Raw genomic sequence first — 16,451 nt, 5'->3', positions numbered from 1 at the left:
CCCACATGGGTACCCAGGTGGTGACAGGCCCCCTCCTGCAGCAACTGTCGGGAGGGAGTGGACCAGCTGGCACTGATGCTGACGAAAAAACCTACAGAGGCCGTCCCCTGCCCTTTGTGTTAGACCAAACTTTCCAGGATTGAGGCCCACAGCCCATAAAGCATTGCACACAATTGTGATCAGTTGCCAACATTAAGACCATTTAAAATTATGATATTTCACACAAACTTTTGTATTGCTGCTTTCCTCTGAAGTTTGGGAAGCGACAGGACACTTGCATAGGTGATAAGAGCACGAAGTCCGAAGTCAGACCATGCGGCTTCCTATTCCAGCTCTGCCGCTAACTTGCTGTGTGTCCTTGGCTGAGTTACTCAACTTCTCTGTGCTCTGCTGTCTTCATCTGTATAATGGGGATGATACTAATAGTACTTGGCTCAGGCTTGTCATGAAGATTAAATGAGAAAGTGCCCACAAAGCACAGCACTAAACACGAAAGGAGCCGTCAAAATGCCAACCATTTTTATTTTTCTCATTATTTACTATTTTTAGTATCAGGCAACACTGACCTTCCGCATTCTCCCTCGCCCAGGGCAAACTGCAGTCGGAGCTGAGACGGGCCACCAGCCTGGAGGGCTGTGAGCTCTTCTCTCCAAGTGAAGACCCCCAAGTGGAGGTCCTTAAAAGGGCAGCAGTGGGAGCCCGAGTCCTGGTTGCCTTGTGACTTTGGACCGTCGCGTCAGGCCCACGGTTGCCATTTATAAGATGGAAGCACAGGATTTTAAAACCAGAAAGGAGCCAGACACAGGAGGCCACACACTCTACGGCTCCATCTGCGTGAAGCCGTGGCAGGCAGACCAATCCGCGGAGACAGTTAGATGGGTGATTGCCGGGGGTTGGGGGATGGGCGGGGACTGCTGCTACCAGGATTGCTTTCAGAGGGATGAAAATGGTCTGGAACTAGGTAGTCTTGAGGGTTGCACCACCATGGTGAATCTATGGAAAGCCACTGAGTTGTATATTTTAAAATTGTGAATTTTATGGTAAGCGAATTATAGGTCAATTTTTTAAAATTCTGAAATGAAGTGTCAGGGCCCAGCCAGCCTGGCATTGGATGAGGACCAGCTGAGAAATGGGCTACGAAGCACTAGGTCCACAGTGGGTGCCCAGAGAAGGTGTGTTCCCAGAACCCCAGCCATAGCTGGCTTGACACCTTGCTTGGAATTGGGGGTGCTTCCTGACCTTCAGCCTGGGTTGCATCCCTCCTGGCACCTTTTGTGGCCAGGATCTGGAGCGAGCCTTTGTATCCACAGAGGCCAAGGCCACTGCCAGTCTAGCTCTGGTCAAGGACTATCTATCTGGAGGGCTTGGGTGGCTTCCTTACTGGTCACTGTTGCCCTGGGGTTCTGAGAAGACCCACCCCTGCTGTGCCTGGCCTGTGAGGCAGGGACCCCATAACCTACCCCAGTCAGGGCCTGGCCTTTCTCATCTCCACTGTCTCTCTGCAGGGGCTGGAGCTGCCGAGGGATGAGGGTTAAGACCTGGTACTGCATGACCCTGTCCACAAGTCTGGAGGCTCCTCGGCTCAGCCTCAGCCCCTGGGGATCCAGACTGCTCAGGCCCATCTCCCGTGGGGCCCGGTGGCTGAAGGCTGTCGGTCATGCCCTGTTCCTCCCTCTCCTCCAGAACCTTCTACATGTGCCGTGATTCCCTGGGCCTGAAGGTGTTTGGCTACATCACCTAAAATGATACCCAAGACACCTTCCATCTGCATGTCTTCCAGCCCAAGAGAAAGGTGGAGTTCCCTCCCCAAGCCCTTCCCTGCCCGCTGAACCGTGGGGCATATGTCTCATCTGCTCCAAGCCATGATCTGCTCTGGATGCCTAGGAGGTCTGAAGGAAGGGCCCGGAGCGGAGGAGGTGTGCTAGGAGTAAGGCCCCTCCCCACGAGGATGCACCGGTGAACATGCGTCCATGGGCACCGAGCACGCGTGCTGCCGACATGGGGTCTGTGCCCACCTGCAGGCCCGTGCTTGTCCCTGGGCCTGCGTGCATGACGTGCACACACAGGCCTCCCCAGGCCTCCTGGTGGGCATCCACACCTCCCTACCGGCCTGACCCCAAGGGGCTGTGCTTCTGTGTCCCCGCCCCCTCGTGTGCGCACACGCGGCTGCTCTGTGTGTGCAGAACCCACAGCACAGCAGAGAGGACCAGGACCAGGCCTGGGGATTTCCCATGAGCACATGGCAGCCCGGGGCCAGTGACCCGCGGCAGCTGGCACAACGCCAGCGTCACCATCACCGGTAAGAGCAGCACTGGCTTTGGGGACCCCAGATCCTGGTCCAACAGCCCAGAGAAGCCATTGGCTCCAGCTCCCTCGAGGTACCCAAGACGGTCCCTCCAGGTGTGCAGATACAGGTGTGAGGCTACACACAGTGGGAGGCATTTCCTGCCTGCAGAGTCTCTAACTCACCCTCCCCCGTCACACACCTGCTGAAGCCTAACCTCCAGCACCTCCCTCTCTCCTCTTCTTGGTGGGCCAAGGCTGTTGCCCCAGGTCCTCAGCTCCTGGTGATGTGGGAGGCTGAGGCACAGGTCAGAGTGGCTAAAGGGCAGGTGAGCTGGGTGAGTGGGGGCCAGACCACTCCTTCCCCTCCCACTGGCCCAGGCCTGACTAGCTGCGCACGTGCAGGTCCTTGGGGGCCAGCTAAGTGCTGTGACCCGCAGGGAGACCCAGACCCCGCCACCAACCCCTATGTACCCCCACCCGTCTGGCACTGCTGGTCCTAGCCAGCCATGCCTGGGGCCCACCTGAGCAGGAGAGGGCCTCAAGAACCAACTCTGCCCACTGTCTGGGAGCTGGAAGCTCTGAAGGTGCTGCTCCGAGCAGAACTCAGAAAGACAGGAAATGGCATGTCCAAGATGGGAGAGGGCTCACTCAGGGTCACCTGCCCAGGCAGTGGCCGAGCGTAGGTGACTACAGAGTGTCTTGACTACCGTTTTCTATCCCCAAGCCGAAAGTTAGGTCCCAGGATCTAACCAAGTTGATCCCCAGTATTTAGAGCCTCAGTGGTCTTCATAAGGCCACCTTCCCCAAGACCAGGCCCCCAAGGACAGGTGGCTGGCCCAGAGTTGCCTGCCCTTCTTCACCATGATCCATGGGCTACTCTAGGCCTATAAGATACTGTCTAGAGCTCTGCATAAGTCCCACTGCCAAAGCCCAGAGAGGGTTAGCCACTCGCCCAAGGTCACACAGCAGGAGAGTTGGTACTGTCCCACTGGTCCCTGAGTGCTTTCCTGTGCCGCTCTCCACAGGCCACCCTGGGCTGCCTCACTCTGTGGGGAAGGGGCCCCTCCAGACAGGCACTGTCTCCTTGGACAGACATTCTTGCTCGTGGCCAGCTCTGGTCAGCCGGCCTTTCCTCTAGAAGCAGTTGACTAAGGCCACGCTCAGTCTGATACAGCAGTGAGACCTCGGGCCTGACCCCTCATGCCGGCTTCTCCGAAGATCGGACCACAGAACAGACCGGGAACCAGCTTGATGGGGTCTCAAAGCTTGATGGCCAGGAAGCAGCTGTCCTGACCCTCGGGATTGCCGTGGCCCCTGGGGAGGCGCTGGGGCAGTGTGGGGGGTGGTGAGAGAGAGGCGGGGGGTTCCAGGGCTGGGGCAGAGCTGCCTCAGAGGCTCGTGAGGCTGGCAAGATGCTGAGGAGGGTCTCGTGCCTTCTTCCCATGGCTGTCGAGAGGGCCCTGGGGCCTAGAACGGGAAGCATGTGGACAAGGTCACACAGAGGGTCAGCAGTGGGCAGGACAAAGAAGCCAGGCTTTGGCCTCCCAGCCAAAGTCTGTAGCGCAGACGGAAGGGGCAGAGAAGAGGACGCGGAGCCGCCTCCCGAGCCTGTTATAGACAGGTTTGCCCACGTCTGTGTTGTCTCCATTCTGCCCACCCCCCCGCGTATGCCCATGGGCTGCATTCGGGCCAGCACTCTGTGTTCCCGCTCACATCCCGTGTCTGTACCTGACACCCTTGACACAGGTGTGTGCTGTCACCTGGGAGGCTGTCTACATGTGACCCGTGTCCCAGGCTTGGTCTCAGCCAAGCGGGAGATCCAAGTGGGTAATGGATGGGACAACACGAAATGAAGGGAATCTCTTCAGGGTCCCAAGAAATTATGGTGTCCAATTGACCCACTTTGCAGGAAAAGAAACTGAGACCCAGGTTGTTCAAGGATGCTCCAAAGGATCTGGACAGACAGTCCCAAAATGTGGAAGGCTGGGCCAAGGCATGACCTGTTCTTATGCTGCCCCCTTGTGGTCAGAGTAAGGACTGCCTCCCGCTGCCCTGCAGATCCCCCGCAGATCCCCCGATCCGTCCAGACTACTTTTCTCCCTCCCAGGCCAGCTCCCCTCCACCCCTGCCCAGCGGTTCCATCCCCTTCCTGTTGCTCAGTTTGGAGGCACCTTAGGGGTAAGGGGCTCCCGAGTTTCTCCACCCTGGAGCAGAACCCCTGGAGGGGCAACCAGCTCCGTGTTGCGGAGTAAGCGTTGGCCCCGGCCATCCCCACCCCTCCACCCCTGCCCACCCTGGCAGTCCCACGGACATATCTGGAGTCACCTCTTCAGTCCTCACCTGCCTACCCGCTCTGCTTTTCTACATGACCTTCCTGAAATTCTCAACTTCCCCGACCCCGCCGAAAAGACGCGCCCCTGGTTTTCCTCCTACTTCCCTGACTCTTCCCTCCCAGACTTTGCGGGCATCCTGCTCCCTTCTGCCCCTGAATGGTGATGTCTCCTGGGACCCAGCACCTCTGTTCTTGCCTGGGTGTGGGGCTGGATCACCTCGCAGGCAAGCAGGCCAGCAGGCAGGAAGGCAGGCAGCCTCACAGTACCGGCAGACCAGGAGTGCCAGAAAAGGGAGACGGGTAGGAGAACGTTTTTATGAGACCATCTGTTTGGGGACGATGAAATTGTTGTAAGACACTGAAGTGTTACGTTTGACAATTCAGTATCCTTCTTTCAGACTGATAGATATAGGGCAGGGCCCACCATGTTTTCAGTGCTTGGGGCTTCTAAGGCCCTGTTGGGTGATCTTATCTGTTCACTGCTTTTAACCACCTGTCAATAATGTCCTGACCCCCACGTGCATGTCACCACACCTGATTTCAACTGCCCCTGGAAACCTTCCACCAGTGTCCCCCTGGCTTTCAGGCTTATAGAGCCAAGTCACTCTTGCTATCTCTTGTCTGGACCTCTCATCCAGCACTGATCCCCGCTCCCCCCCCCCCCCGGGGTAACTTCATCATTACACAGACCTCCTCTGGCTCCTTCCCATCACAGCCAGCCCTTCACCAAAGCTGCTGAGCCAATCTCGTTAGTCGCTCTGGAATCCACTCCTTACCACCCCACTCCTGCCTTACCCTGGTCCTGGCCACCGCTGTGTCTCCTGGCTGGCCCTCCTGCCCCCATCCTCTTCTGATTACTGGCTCTCCCATCCCAACATGATCATGTTGCTTCCCTGTCTGAGCCTGTCTCCAGATCCCTGTTACCCCCCAAATATAGTCCTTACAGAAGGCTCCCACTCTCTGCAACCTCACTTCCCACCATCCACGATCTCACACTGATGTTCCAAGTATGGAGAGGGTCTCAAAGCTTGATGGCTGTTGAAGAAACAGAACAGGAGGTTCTCTGGCTGGATGGGTTAGGATAAAGCTGGATAGATCATCCCAATCTGGTGATGACTTCCACGTCTGTCCACTGTGCCACTTAAGGCCACCAGCCTGCAGATGGTTCCTGACCAACTTGTACACCTCCCATGATGGGGAGCTCCCTCACACTCATCATCCCTGGACAGGGCCTATTGTTAGCAAATTTGGCTCCTGGAGTACATGGGGATGTGGGCAGGGAACTGGAACTCAAGAGACCTTCATCCTCAGGGACACTTACCTGCCTTTCCCTCCCTGAAAGTCCCAGTTCCCTAGGTCTGGGCAGTGCCCCCCTATTATGGTTCATCTGTGGCTGCAGGAAGCCAGTCTGGGCCAGATGGGGAGATTGCCAGAATGGCCACCAGAGGGCAGTGCTGCCCCATACACGGCCCCTGGGACGGGAATGTCTTTGTGTCTCACACGTTGTGCATCTTTCAGACTGAATCTGTTCCTGTGGACTGGTGTGTATAACGACTGTGTGAGTGTATTACCTTGTGTGTCTTTGGGTGGAGGTATTTGGCTAAGCCAGTCGGTGTATATGGTTGTCCATTTTTGTGCACATCTGTGTCCCCCGCTTCCTACCCCAGGAGGAAATGTCTTCACGGCTCCGAGGGTCCCAGGGAAGGACAAGGAGTACAGCCTCACTCTGAGAATGATCCTCTCCTTCTAAAAGCTCCCACCACCATCACCGTCACCACAAACCTCAGTGGGTGCACACAGGGGCCGTGCTTGCTGCTGGCTGGGGAGCTAGGGCTTAGAGACACAGGCCATCCTGACCTTTGAGGCCCACCTGGGCTGAGAGCCCCCCAGGCCCTCCTTCTCAGCTTTGCATCCGTTCCTGTGCACCAGCGTTCTGCAACAGTTTGGGGTGAATAAATCCCCACCACCACCATCACAGGGGAGGCATGTTAGTTTGGTCCACCATGAATCAAGCAGCAGGGCAACTGGGTAGGTAACTCAGCCACAGTCCCCAGGCTCCATGTCTCAGTGTCCTGGAGAAGGATACGCGTGTGGCCCTGCTCACTGCTGCAACAGAAGGACATGCCTGGGAGTGAGGGTGATCAGGGGAGGGGGAGCTGTCCTGTTGTCTGGGGTGGTGAGAACCAAGGACACCTTAGGACAGGCTTGGGAAGGGTCCTGGATGGCAGGAGAGGGTCCCCGCCAAAGAGCAGCATGCCCAAAGGCACCTGAGTGGGAAGGAGCATAGCTCAGCCAGGCCAGGTGCCAGGACTGTAAGATGTGTGCAGGAGGCAGGAGACACACTGACACCAAGGAACCATCCTCTTAAGCAGGCTGGTTTGGGGGACTGGCCAAGCCACCCCATCTTCAAAGCCAACCCCCGAGTGGGATCCACCTCATATCTCCACGGCCTCCACAGGACAGACAGGATCCCATGACGGTCCATTGTCCCCAAGGACCCAGGAACCAGAGAATTTCTACAGCGCGAGCACAGAGAGGGGAAAGGCATCCAGTGTGTTTCATCCTCTGGACGGAGAGCCTCGCACCCGGAGTTAGAGACCTAGATAGAGTCAGAAAGTGTGTGAGACACTCGGAGAAGGAAGAGAGAGAAGAGGGAGAGAGACAGGAGGAGACAGACCCCGGGAGGCCGAGCAAGGAGGCAGAGGACGCAGGGAAGCGGCGCGAGGAGGGGGCAGGGCGGACCCCGTGGCCGGCAATCAGGCCGGCAGGAGGCAGGTGGTCGGGGCAGACAATGGCGCGGAGGAGTGCGGAACCTGGGACTAAATTTGGCGTTGCCTTTGCAGGGCGCGGGGCCGCCCGTTCATCTCCATGCAAAGGAGAGACGAAATGAATATGCAGCGCGGGCTGTAATTGGGCCGCCGCGGCCGCCGCCGCCGCCGCCGCACTATAATTTTCCAAACAGGATCTTGCAATCAGGGCCTTATTCATTAGCGCATAAACAATTTTGTTTCTCGGCACTCGAGCCTGTCAATCACGCCGAGAGGGAACATCTTGGCCGGAGGCGCGGGCCCCCGCGCGCGCTCCCACGCGCGCCCCCTCGAGCGCCGCCAAGTGGCTTTGTGCCCGGAGGCTGTGGGGTGCTGGGATGAAGGGGCTCGGGAGCACGCTGCGGGGTCCCTTGGTCGGAGAAGATGGGGACTGTGTGGCGGGAGAGAGTGCGAGTTTGGGGGGGGGACCAGCGCTCTGGGTTCGAATCTCACCTCTCACGTCTTCTGGCCCCATCTTTGGGCAATCCCCCCGCCCCCCCTACCCTCTATTTGCCCTCTGGGAGATGTGCTAAGTGCACTCACCCGCAGAACTAGAGGGGCATCAGCAGAAAGGATGCCTAGTGCTTAGGATGCTGGGGCTGGGGGTCCTGGGGGCTGAAGCATGGAGGGGGGTGCTAGGGGAGGGGCCCATCTAGCTTCTTTTATTAAAGGGGGCATGGGGCCCCACAGAAGTCCTGTCATTGCCCCGACCCCATCCAACATGGGCTGTGTGACACCACCGGCTGTGTCTATGAGGTTCTCCAAAGAGCTGGGCACAGCCCCGGGCTCCCCCTAAAGGGACATGCACGCATGCGTGAACTTGCGTGCTTGCTGGTGACAGGGTTTGTGTGCCCGTGGGGCACCTAAGATTCTGCATCAGCGCGTGACTGTAGAAGGGCTTTGTGCCTGTGTGGTTGTGTCCGTGTGTGTCCTGTAACATTGTGTGTGCGCGCGTGCACGAGTCCATCCGTAGACACGCCTGTGTAAATGGGGTGGGCTGTGATTGTGTGTACAGTTTCTTGGTTCCCCATGAGCCCACGATGCAGAGTTTGGCTGCCCCGTGATGGCTAGATGACAGGTACTGAGTGTTTGAGGGAAGGCTGTGAGAACAGGGCTTTGTGACTGTGTGTGTGCTGGGGTGGGCAGGGTTCTATCTGTCTGTCTCTGGATGTGGGGCGAGATCATGTATTTGGGTGGCCCAAGCACTTGGGAGCTGTTTCTTTCAGGACAGATGACAGCTTCTGTTCTCCCCACTTCCTCCCTGGCCACCCCTCCATCAGCCTCACTCCCTGCAGAGTCAGCCAGGATGCCCAGGCTGAGGAGACAGTAGCTTTTGCCCTACTGGAAGGCCCTGTGCGGTTGGCGGTGGGGTTGGGGGCTGGGGATTGGGGGTCACCTACCCAGCCCCCTCCAATGCTTCCCTCAGACAGTTCTGAGACCCAGCCCCCACGGCCTCCTCCATCAGGAGAACCCCAAGGCCTCCAGAATTTCAGATCCAAATGTTCTAATCAGCTCAGCTTTACATAAACTGCACATTAGGGCTGGACAGGCCCATTGTATGGATGGGGAACTAGAGGTCTGGGACACTAAACAGGAAAGAGACTTCCCTGGGGCCCCCCAGCAAGTGGGGAGCAGAGTCAAGATTTGTTGATGTTTCTGACCCCAAAGCAGGGAACGGGGTCCTGACTTCTTCAGACACAAACACAAATACACACACATGTGCTTACACACACATATGCACACCCACACCTCCCAGACCAAGCCAAGATTAGAGGCAGCAGGCCAGGGAGCTGTCCCACTCCCTCCCACTTTGCACCCCCCCCACCTCCTCCTCCTCCGCTTAAACAGTGCTCCACCTCCTCCCCCTCTACAATCCCTGCTCTGCACAGAGACAAAGAATTTGAGGATGTGCCGGCAGCCAACTGAGAGGCCATCAGTCTCTGCCCAGACACCCTCTTCACAGCTCTAGACCCAGCCCGGATGCCACCCCACCCGCTGGTCACCCCCAGCACCAGGCCAGGAAGGGAGGTGGCCGGGGAAGGGGCTGCAGGGGAAGGCACGGAGTCCGGAAGGCCGGAGGAACAGTCTTCAACCTGTGAATCCGGCCGTGCCTGGCCCTGAGGCCTCCCTGCTCCTGCGTGTCTTGTTGCATGACTGGCTGGCTGGCCCTGGCCCACAAGGGACCCAGGCCGTCCGTGAGGCAGCTGCCCTTAGTGACTCCTGGAGGACAGCCGTGGCCCCTCAGCATGTGGGCGGAGGCCAGAAGCAATGGCTTTGGATGAGGAAGCCAAGGCGTAAAGCCCAGCTCTGCTACCTCCTGGCTGGGCAACTTCGGGCAACTGGCCAGACCTTCCTGTGCCTCAGTTTCCTCATCTGTAAAGAAAGGCTATTTAACTTCCTCAGCACCCACTTGGCACTTGGTGCTTGGAAAAGTCTAGGAGGACAGAAAGCTCAAAGGAAGAGAACCCTCGGGCCAGATTTTGTCCTGGAGCCCAGGGCCGTTTGGAGCTCATACTGGTGAGGAAGGCTGGCCAGGCTCCCAGCTCAGCTGGATCAGGGTTTCAAAGTCAAAGTTACACAAGTTTGTCTTTCTTGAAAAATGGTCCCTTTCCAAGCCCTGCGTGACCCTTCTTAGGAACAATGTGTTTTGGGGCCACCGGGTCGCCTCAGCCTGGGTGGTCGGCTACCCTGCTCATATATGGAGGCAGAACCTAAAGTCTGGAGGGTCAAAGTCTCTTCCCCAAGATCACCAGCTGATTAAAAAAAAAAAAAAAAAAAGTTGTCAGGATTTGATCCCATGTCTTTGAGCACCAAGAACAGGGGCTTGCACCACCCCTACTCCCAGCCCTCTGCTGCCTTGGTGAGAGATGGGCCTTCTGGTTAGGGACACCCAGACTGGCCCCAGGCCAGCCTCTGGAGCTGTCAGGCCAGCACTGGTCAGCAGTCACTGTCCCTTCTGCAGCGTCACTGGACTGAATGTGATTCAGGAAGAAGAGAGCCTAAATGCAGGGGCATCAGAAACTGCTGGTTTCAAGGTCCTGGGGTCACAGCTCAGGCAGTGGAGGGAAAGGAAGTTGAGGAGAAGGTGAGGAATCTTGTCCCCGGGGAGGTGTAAAGTCCAGAGGTAGGGGTTTTCCTTGAGAAAGGCCTTCTGTAGACCCCTCCTGTACCCCACTCCTCTCTCCTGGGGCCTTTACTTATTTCTAGGCACCCCATGCAACATGAGGCGGGGGAAGGGGCTCAGAGGGTTAGCAGCTGAGTGACCTCCAGAAAGACCATCCGCTGCTCTGAGCATCAGCTTCCCCATCTGGGAGAAGGGAAATAGTCTTATAATTGCCCTATTTTGGCCCTGCCACCTACCACAGTGCCTTATATATAATAAGTGCCCAACAAAAGGCTGTCACATGACTTAGCAAGTGACAGGGCTGAACCCGAAGAAAGCAGCAGGAAAGGGCTGGGGCTGCCCCAGGTGTTCCCTTCTCCCACCCCCACCCAACCCACTGATGTCCCCGAGGCACCTTTCCAGACTCAGCCCCACCCAGGACCTCATTACTGGGGGGGTGGGCTCGCAGCCCAGAGAGCTGTGCCATCCAGGGCAGTAGCCACGGGCCACAGGTGGCTCCCGAGCACAAACAGGTGGCTGGGCCATTCTGAGGTGTGCTGTACATGTGGAACACACACCTGTTTTCAGACTTTGGACCAGAAAAAGAAGGCCAAATATCCCAGGTATATTGATAACCTGTGAACTGATGGTACAGTTGCCACACGGGGTGGGGGGTGTAAGCTGTGCTCTTAAACCGTCACCTATCTCTTTTGACTTTTTACTTTTGAGTTACTAGAATGTTTCAAGTCATGGAGGTGGCTTGCATTTGAGGCCTATGTTATGTATTGATTGCAAAGCAGTGGTCCAGAAGGTGCCACAGACCCCAAGCCCCAGAGAAGTCAGGGGAAGACCTGAGACATTCAGCCAAGGTGACCTAAGGCTCCCCCTCCAACCCAGTGCACTTAGGCCCAATCCACGGCTCATGGGGTCTACTCAGTTTCCCTATGTGACCCTCCAATCCTTCATGGTTCCAGCATCCTGCGGCCCACTTTGAATCACCCCACAGCCTCGTTCATGAGCTAGAATATCACCTAGGTGGGGCCACACCCATCAGCTCAGAGTGGGCCGCAGGCACATGTCCACCAACTGACCAACTCAAGCTTCATCCAACCAAACACTTTACTTTGTACATGTCTCTCAGGCCCTACATCTCTCTCCATCCCTTCTGTCACTCTTATCCCGAACTCATTTGTTTGTTCATTCATCCATCCGTTCATCTACCCACCCACACACCGACTCATCCACCCAGCCAGCCAGCCAGCCAGCCAGCCAGCCATGCAGTGAGTATTTACTGAACACTATGTACCAGACACTCATTTTGGTGCTTGATATACATCAGTGAACAAAGCAGACAAATCCCTTTGCTCCTAGCGGGGAAGACAGATAACAAGCAATAAATATTTTAAATAAGTGGTTATGTGTTAGAAAGTAAAACTGCTAATTTAAAAAAAATAGAGCCATTAAGTAAGGGAGATCAGCCTCCACCCTGGTCCCCCACATTCATTCTCCCATCTTTGACTAACCCTGCATGGGCCGCTGATGTGATCTCAGGTCCTACCATGCTACCTCTCTGCTGCCAAGCCCGCTCTGGCTCACCAGTGCCTCCAGCAGAAGGTCCACACTCCTCAGCCTGGCATGCAGACCCCCAGGTGATCCGACCCCGCCCCACTTCCTCCAGCCCAGCTGCAGCCTGGCCATTCTCGAGCGGCTCCCTCTTGTTCCCTCTGCCAAGAACACCTTCTCAGACTCCTTCTGTTCCCTCGCTGGTTCCCATCCCTAGCAGATCTGCTCACTGCCAGGAAGGTTTGCACCCAGTCCCAAGTGGATCTCTGCATCCCAGGCCCGTGTGCATGCTCCAGCTCCAGGCTCGCTGCTGCCAGAGCTCACTCACATGTGTGTGGATTCCATGTGAGCCCGCCTGCCACAGACCTCCTTCGAGAGGTGTCCTCCCCCTTCGAGAGCCCGAGCCAGTGCAGGGGCTGCCCAGGTATGTCTCCACTTCCCAAAGCCTCAGCAGGAACAGTGCTGCATTCAGGAAGTCGCCATGGCAACCGCCTGGCCCTGGTGCCATCTCCTGCAATCAGCGCTGGGACCCAGCCACCCGCTGGGCTTCCTGGAGATTTGTTCCCTATGGTGGGAGGCCGGGGAGGGTTTCTAACCCTCCCCCTCCTCTCTTCGTCCTCCCCTCCCTGCCCCCAGCATAGCATGTCAGGGCTGCCAGGCCGGGACAGCAGAGTGTGTGGGAGAGGGCTCCCTTGGACTGGAACCAGGGACTGGAGTTCTGGTCTCCTAGAAGCCACGGCTACCTTATGTGGCCTTGGATAGATTCTTTCTCTGCACCTGTTTCCTTATCCATGAGATGCCTCCCTTACAGGTTGCTGTGGGGTGTGGGGCAAATGATAAGGCACAAACTAGGTGCTCAACTAATGCTATTATCCGAATGAAAGGTCCACCACAGCCCCTCACCTGCCCGGGGCTTCAGAGCACTTCCTCTCGATTGCTTCACTGCAGCCCTTGAAAAGGATACTTCCTGTCAGTTTAACAGAAGAGGAGCCTGAGGTCCAAGAGGTAGAGAGAAGGTTAAAAGTCCCCAGCCCCCCGCTGGCTGGGGCAGGTCAGGAATGCTGGGGAGCCCAGGAGAAAAGCTCTCTGGGAGGGACACGGCTTGGGGCCGGCTCTTCTCTGCCAGCACGAAAACAGGCGGCTCTGGCCCCTTCTATTCTCTGACAAGAGACTGACTCTCATCTCCTGGGCCGGAGCTGGGGAGTATAGAGGGGCTTCTCCGATCCCAGGGCCCTCCTCAAGCACAAAGAGCCTTGGATTGGGAGGCAGGGGTCCCGGTTCCAGTCCTGACTGGTGCTGTGACCGCGGGAGAGGGAATCGTCCGCCACTCTGTCTGTGGCCTCACTGAACCGGTGCTGTAGACTAGCAGGGCACCAGGTGACCCCCCCCCGCAAGGGCACAGGCCATTCATCCAGGCTGTGGTTTCCGTTCTGCGTCCAAACCAGCTCGTGCTACACACAATCCTGGGTGACAGTGACCTGCGAGTTTGCCCAATGCCAGGCTCTGACCCCCGCCACCAACCACTGGGCCTGGCTTCCCCAGCTCTTGGGGAGTCAGGAAACAGAGCCGCGCCTTTGTTCTCCCAGCTCCCCCAAAGCTTTGATCGCTGAACTCGGATGCTGCAGTGTCTGTTTCCCCACCTCACTCCAACTGCTGCCAGAAACATCCCCCAAGTGAGGGGAGAGGAGCCTCGCGCATGCCACGTGCCTCAGGCTCCTGTTGTGCCCATGACCCCGTTTAATTCCCACAACCACTCTGCAAATGACGTCTTCCTGTGTGCATTTCACGGGTGTGAAAACAAAGGCTCAGAGAGGTAGAGTGACTTGCTCAAGGTCACACAGACAATAAGTGGCAGAAGTCATACTGCAACCCATGCTGATTCCAGAGTCCAAGAGAAAGAACCATCCCGATTTCTGCTTTGCCCAGTCACCTTGTTCCAACTCTCAGTGAGAGCTCTGCCCCCCTCAGAAAGATGTCCCAGGTGCCACCCAGGGCACCCCTTCCCCTCATCCAGGCGAAAAGATGCTCAGACTCGGGATTCCAGAGCATCAGAGGTGAATGTGCCCTTTGAGTTGACCCAGACCAGCCCCACCTCACCAGTTCTGCCTCCATAAGGAAACTGAGGCCCTGTGAAGCAGAGCCGCTCCTAGGGAATTAAAGGCGCAGCTTCCCATCCTGCGGGGGGCATGGTGGGAGGTGAGTCCCAACCCACAGGATGCAGAGGGCTGCGGCCCTCCCAGAGGGGCTTCAGTGGCCCCCTGGAGATGCCTCCGAGAGCAGGCAGCAGCGGGCCAGACACCAGAGTGGGGGTTGGGTGGCCTGGCTGAGCAAGCTGGGGGAGGGGTCAGGCAGCCTTGGCCTGGCTCCCGTCTCCTGCCGCAGGGCCAGCGCGTGAGGTGGAGCTCAAACATTCAAGCGGCTTCCTCTCCTTGGTCGGGAGTGATGTCGCCCATTTCCTGGATGTCCAGGAACCGGCTTCAAACAATAGCGCTGTCAGGAAGCCAGGAAGGGGCTGCTGCCCTGGGCCTGGGCTTGGCCCATCCCTCCCCACCTCCTGAGACCTGGCCGGGCTGTTCCTTAGGCTTATCTCTTGGAGTCTGATGTCTTGCTCTGTCCCCAGCCGGTCGGGTTTCAGCGGGCAGGCCACCTGACTTCTCTGGGCTTCGACTCCCCATCAGAAACTTGGGGGACGTGTCCTTACCTAGCAGAACATGCACATTGATCAAAGGACATAGTGACTATAGTAGTAGTAGCAGCGAGCGCCACCACACAGGGACGGCACGGGAGGGAGTGCTCAGCACTTAGTAGGCACCTGAAGAATGTGACTTGGACTCTGAAGGGAGGAAATGGTCAACTCACGTTTTTCAAGCTACTACATGCCGAGCATTTCCACACACATGTGGGATGTGTATGGTGTGTTAAGACTGACAGTTTGAGGGGCACCAGGGTGGCTCAGTGGGTTAAAGCCTCTGCCTTCAGCTCAGGTCATGATCCCGAGGTCCTGGGATTGAGCCCCAGATCGGGCTCTCTGCTCAGTGGGGAGCCTGCTTCCCTTCCTCTCTCTCTGCCTGACTCTCTGCCTACTTGTGATCTCTGTCTGTCAAATAAATAAATAAAATCTTTAAAAAAAAAAAAAAAGAGACTGACAGTTCGAGAGTCAGACACAATTGGGTTTAAACCCTAGTTTTGTCATTTAGGAGCTGTGTGACCGGGACAATGACATGGTCTTTCTGAGCTTTAGTTTCTTCTAAAATAACACAAAACAGACATCATTATGAAGAATGAATGGGCCAATAAATGTAAAATATCTGGTGTAGTCCCTGACAAAGAGCAGGCGCCCAAGAAATGTTAGCTGTTGTTGGCACTGTTCCCACGCTGGGCCTCCACTATGCCTCCTCTGCTCACATTGTCCCTGTCTGCAAACCCTTACCCCGCCCCCCAACCCTGACCCACACATCCAGCTCTGCACAAACTTCTCCCATCTGGCTGCAGCCCCTCAGGTAGCCCAGGGTGGGCAAGCCAGAAGACTAGACTCAATTCTAATTTTGCAGTTCTCGGAGCCCTTCCCATCTGTGGCCCTCGGTTTCCCTGTTTGTGAAGTAAAGGGAATTTATTGGTGCCTAAAGTCTTGCCAGGGCTGATGCTCCACGAGACACACCGGTTCCCAGCTAGATTCCTGGCACTGGACTTGGCAAGGAGTGGGAGGCCAGGGGGAGGCCTCTGGCGCGAGAGGGCGTCTGCATCCCCAGTCCACCAGCAGGCTGGGACCCTCCCCGGAAGCTGAGAGCCACTCAACTGGTTCAAGCTGTCTCCGAGCTTGGGAGTTGGGTGGGTACTTTTGTCGAGGAACATGGCCTTTTCATTAGCGTCATTGTCCACCAATTAGCCCAAAGCTGACTCACAGGGAACACGGCGCTGGGCGCCGCCATTCAGGCGGGTATCGTGTCCTACTTCTCTGGAAAATCTAGGCTCTGCTGCCAGTCCAGCTTGTCTCACAACCCCATGTGGGTGCACCTGTTACCTTAAGAGGGTCACGTTCACTGCACACCTATGTGGTGCCAGGTGTTGTACACACTCATCTTATTACTGAATCAGCATAACCAGCTCGGTTAGGAAGCACTGTGGTTGTCCTCACTTCTCGGAGGAGGGAGCGACATCTCAAAGACATGAGGTGTGTTTCTCCAGTCCCTCAGAGGCATGAAGCACTGCATGAGTCACCAGCCAGAGCCGTCAATGGGACCCTGTTTGCCAAGGAAGCCTAGAGCTCTGTGGTCTTGAGCAAGTCATCTCCCTCCCCTTCTCCTCTCCTGTCCCTCCCCCTGGCTTCATTTCTAGTCGCTCCCCAACTCTAGACTCACAG

Source organism: Mustela lutreola, chromosome 12 (assembly GCF_030435805.1).
Source record: "Mustela lutreola isolate mMusLut2 chromosome 12, mMusLut2.pri, whole genome shotgun sequence".
NCBI classification, from domain to species: Eukaryota; Metazoa; Chordata; class Mammalia; order Carnivora; family Mustelidae; genus Mustela; species Mustela lutreola.
The sequence above is the reverse complement of the archived record's forward strand: the minus strand, read 5'-3'. Positions refer to the sequence as shown.